At 51.0% G+C, this 5414-nt stretch overlaps 1 pseudogene; it reads right to left on the reverse strand.

The window, feature by feature from the left end:
* Positions 1 to 240: 240 nt before the first annotated feature.
* On the reverse strand, positions 241 to 5414 carry LOC120662982 (annotated as a pseudogene).

Below are 5414 nucleotides of genomic sequence, written 5' to 3' on the forward strand. Positions count from 1 at the left end.
CATAGTTCATTTTTCACCGCAGCTCTCCCCCTGCTTTTTTGGCTATAGAGGCTAGTTTTTTTTTACAAAATTACCCACCTAGCACTGGTAATGAAATGTACCATTTATTTATTTTTAACCCCAAAAAGCTGAGGAGGTTCTACTGGAGCTGGAGGCCTCTAACCAACTCGCAGGTTTGTCTTGCCCAGCAAGGTTAGTGAGTAAATTAGGCAGACAACCAAACATACCTAACAGTTAGCATCATTGATGATGAAGCGTTGTATGTAAATTTCCCTCCTTACCCAAAGAGAAAACCCTCTGCGCGGGGCAAAGTCAACCCTAAAGGAATCCGGAGAGAGCAGATCATGTCGAATGGGGATGAGAGAAGATGCCCAGTGCTCGAGACTCTCCCTTCAGACACTCAAATAAACACAGAAAAAATGTCTGCACGCCACCTTACATAGGTCTTTATTTGCATACTGCCGCCATCATATTATACTAGTATCTACAGAGTAGAGAAGCACAACACCACCAGGCCTCAAGCCGATTCATGGTGCCTTTCCATATTTCTGAACTTGTCCTTCAGATCTACCTGCACATCAGACTCAAAATTTCAAGCCCAAGTCTTCATCTAAAGCTAGAAATAGAATGGAAGCCAAAATGCATACTGTTGATCTCCCTTCAAAGACGTCAGGGTAAGCCATTTTGATATCTTTCCAATTGCCTTTACCATACCTTTGACGTCACAATACAAAATTAGGGTGCCTTACTGGAGTTAGAACAAAAGGCTAAGACAGTAAGAGTACGAGGGAAACAAGAATATCTACTCACTTCTCCACCCCTTCCAACAAGGTTTTTTTCCTCTATCTCACTCCACTTCTTTCTCATTTTATGTGCACATGCAGGGGAAGGATGTGGTTTCCTCTCAAAAGGGGGTAACTCACGCTTCCCTACTGGCCTGTTATCATCAGAGTCACCCAAGCCATCCCACTGCGCCCAAAAAGATGGCATAACATTATCACCATATTGCACATATGCTATTCTTATGTTCTACCAGAAAAAAAAGGAACAACTAGTTCAATGTGCTTTGCCAAGTTACTAGAAGATGGGTACATCTATATGGGATTGATAGGCTTCATCTAATATGTAGGCAGGATACATCTATATGTAACCTTCAAAGTGTGAATAAAACCGCAGTGAATTAATTACCTCAAAAATACTTGTATTGGGATGTCTCTCCATAAGACTGCGCTTAATAGATGCAGGGACCGACTCCTCTGGAAGTTGGACCCCCTGTGCTCCTTTTATTGACACATTTTGATGCCCAGCCATGCCTTCTTGAGCACGGTCAGCTTCATTGCTTTGCTTAGGAGGGATAAGCCGCATGGTTTTGTTGAGCACCATCAGCTTCATTAGCATCATTTGTGTTATCAGGAACTTCTGGCGGGATAGGTGGATGAGAAGCGGATGCATCTTGCATAAGCTTCTCACGCTCTGTGGACTCGCCTACTGCATGAAGTAACCGCAAATTTCATTCATTCATAAATTCTTAGGTATTGCTCAAAGTAACAACTTGTTAAAAAATAAACATGGTAATTGCTTCCAAAAAAAATAAACAGATCAGGATAGTGGATTAAGATTTGGCAATTGGGGGTACCGAGCAGGCGAAGCTTTGTACGATTGGCATGATCGGCGGCGGCCCACGTTTGGAGGGACCTGTGTCCGGCGAGGCGATCGGCGGCAAGCTCAAGCATGGAGGGTGGGAGGTTGTCCCACTCGTGGTCGAGGAAGCGCTTGAGATCGGCCACCGCGGCTGCGGCCCTAGCCCCGTCGTCCTCCTTGTTGTCTGCAAAAGAGAGCTGGTTCGGGAAGCAGGCGGCGGCGTTGGGGTCGGCGAGGACCCTCCGCGCTTTGCCGAGGAGGGTGAAGGAACAGGAGGCATCTTGGGCGTGGAGGATGGCGTGGAGGGCGCGGAGCACTAGAGCTTTGCGGAGGCGCGGGGAGGTGCGTCGGCGGCGGTCAGCTGCGGCATGGCGGCGATGGCGATGCCGACGAGATGCGAAACGACGAGTATAGGTGTAGGCTGGGCTGGGCTGGGCATGGCGTTGATGATGACGGACAAATGCGGTTTTTTTATTTATATTTTTTATTTCTGTTTTTTACAAAAATATATTTTCGATTTGGAAAATTACATAAATATATCCAGCCGCCGCGCTGCCGCGCGGCCGGGACCTGCCCGGCCGGCAGCCGGGCGGCCAGGGGCTTTTCCGCAAAAAAAAATTGCAGACAGATCAATTTAATATCATGATTCTGTGTCCAGATATGTCGAGCAAGCTTCGTTTTCAAGTTTATTATGGTGATGGATATATTTCTCATGATATGTATGGAGTAGATCTATCAGCTTTTGAACGAAGAGAGTGCGGAATAGATAAACCCTTAGAGAGGAGTTTTGGTTCCATACGCAAATGGCTTCACGAGATATTCAATGTGAATCCAAAGACTCATTTCCTAACCGTTCAGACTGTGACAAAATTGGGGAACTGAAGGGGATTTCTTGGAGTTGATGCTTATAGCAAACACCGAAGAATGACGGACTTACATGCAAGCAGCTCTTGACCGCGGGTGGCATCTTGCAATGCTAATTCAGATTCACCAGAAGGCAGCCCATTTCGGTGAAGGATCAACAAGTACATCATCTCATATGAACCAAGCAGTGGAACAAGAAAATGAAGATCAGAACATGCATGTCACAGAACCTGAGCCGCAAGGTATAGCTGATCAGGTAGGAGAAGAAGATCAGAACATGCATGTCATTCAACCTGAGCTACAAGGTTTAGTTGATGAGGGTGAGCGGATACCTGAAATTGTGGAAGCTGTACATAATGAAGACCAAGAGGCTCGAATGATGGAAGAATGTGAGGACTCATCAGACGATGAGGACTACCCGTTGCTAGGTGAATGGAGAGGCAAGGGTTTTGGAAATCCAGTGATACAGGATATTAGGAGTAATGAGTACGAATGCAGAGAGAATGAGGTTGTGCAGGGGGCAAAGAATCATAGCATTGAAGCGGTGAAAGATGCTGTGAAGCTTTGGGCTATATCGTTGAGGAAGAAATTCAGAGTTGTGAAGTCTAGCAGCAAAGAATATGAGGTGAAGTGTGTCAATAGCGATTATACATGGCGAGTACATGCCTACAAGGGCAAGTACAACACACACTGGGAGTGTTCAATTGTTACACCACATACATGTAGATTAACTGCTGTTGCTCAAACTCATCGTAACATCACATCCACTTTCGTTGCCAAGAAGATGTATGGGGTGATTCTGGACAAAATTGATTATGAGCCAAAATTGATTATTATGGACATCGACGACCGTTTTCAATACAAAATCAGCTATGCAAAGGCTTGGTGGGCAAAACAAAGGTGTTTGAGATGAGATTTGGCACATATGAGGCATCATATGATAACTTGCCTCACATGCTGTCAGCAATTGTGCAGAGAAATCCTGGAAGCGCGGTTGATACCTACATTGTACCGAGTTTAGATGGGGGACCTGGGTTTCTGCTTCGTGCTTTCTTCTGCCTTGGTGCATGTGTGAGGGCATTTATGTATTGTCTTCCTGTTCTATGTATTGACGGCACATTCTTGACAGGAAGATATAAGGGGACAATACTGACAGCGTTTGGAGTTGATTGCAACAAGCAGGTGGTTCCCATCGCCTTTACTTTTGTTGAGAATGAGAACACAGAGAGCTGGTACTGGTTCCTTGAACGTGTGAAGATTCACGTTGTTGCAGGAAGGCCTGATATTTGCCTCATAAGTGACAGACATGCTAGTCTTCTAGCAGCAATAAGGTAACTACATGAAGGAAGTCGAGGACAGCCTCCTCTATGGCCAGATGTTGTGAGTAGGTGGTGCATAAGACATATGGGTGCAAACTTTTATGAGCACTTCAAGAATAAGGAACTTATGAATTTGTTCAAGAGATTGTGCACTCAGAATCAGCAGCGGAAGTTTGATGCATTGTGGCAGGTGCTAGATAATATGTGCGCCGAGCTGCTAAAGGAACAGGCCCCAACCTCCAGCCGGAGACGTTCCGACGGCGGACCTTTCACACAGTGGATTAAGGATGCACCGAAGGAGAAGTGGTCAATTCTATACGACACTGGTGGTTGTCGATATGGGATCGAGACAACCAACCACGCAGAGTGTTACAATATAGTAATGCGTCATTATAGATGGCAACGGGTATTTTACCCGCGGATACCAGTGTCACAAACCCGCACCCGCGAGCAAAAAACCACACCCGCACCCGCGCCCGCTACCCGCCACGGGTAGCAAGTTACGCCCGTGCCCGCTATCCGCGGGCATGCCTTGCCCGCGGATATGCCTGTGTACCCGCCTAGGGAGGCGCATCGGTGGGCGGGGTCAGGGTGGCGGAGACGGCCATGGAGCGGCGGCTGGGGTGGATCTGGGTGACGCGGACGGCGGCCGAGCGGTGGAGCGGCGGTCCAGGGGCCCGAGGAGGAGGGTGGGAGCGGCGACCGGCGGTGGAGCGGTGGTCCAGGGGCCCGAGGAGGAGGGAGGGAGCGGTGGCCGGCGATGGAGCGACGCCCGGCGGCCCGAGGAGGAGGGAGAGCGGCGGCCGGCGGCGGAGCGGCGGCCGGCGGCGGCGGCGGCCGCTGGCGGAGTGGCGGCCGGCGGCCCGAGGAGGAGGGAGGGGCGGACCGCTGGCTGAGGGGCGCGGGAGGACTGCGTGGATCCGCTACAGCCATGGAGGGAGGAGGGAGGAGCGAGGCGTCCGGAGCGCTCGAGGAGCCGCCAAGATCTGCGCGAGCTCGGCGTGGCAGAGCTCGAGGCCGCTGCGCCATGGCCTCCGCCGCCGGAGTGCGAGGGAGGAGGAGGGAGGATGCACCGGCGGAGCTCAAGGCCACCGCTCCATGGCCTCTGCCGGCGTGGCTTGTCCCGCCCGTGAGCTGGAGGAGGGCCGGAGCAGGGACGGGGCGGCGCGGGTGGGAGAGAGAGAGGATGGAGAGGGGGAGGGTAGAGACCGGAGGAGGGAGCGGCGCTGGGCTGGGTGGGGGGCTGGGGGCGGCGGCTGGCACTCGGGAAGTCGGGAGTGGGGCGGCGGCTGGGTGGGGGACTGGGGGCGGCGGCAGGCACTCGGGAGTGGGGAAGGAAAGGAACCAGGGAAACCCTAGAGAGTAGAGATGATTTATATAAAGAGTGTTACTGTGTTAGGACCCACATGTCAGCGGGTTTGCGGGTTCGGATATTAAATTTTCAAACCCGTTATGAAATACCCGTTGGGTTTAGAGTCGTACCCGCGCCCGCGCCCGCGGGCACAAACCCAAACCCGAATCCGCGCCCAGCGGGTCGGGTATCCGCGGGTACGCGGGTATTTTATATCCGTTGCCATCTTGATGTGTCAT

This window comes from Panicum virgatum, chromosome 2N, assembly GCF_016808335.1.
Source record: "Panicum virgatum strain AP13 chromosome 2N, P.virgatum_v5, whole genome shotgun sequence".
NCBI lineage: Eukaryota > Viridiplantae > Streptophyta > Magnoliopsida > Poales > Poaceae > Panicum > Panicum virgatum.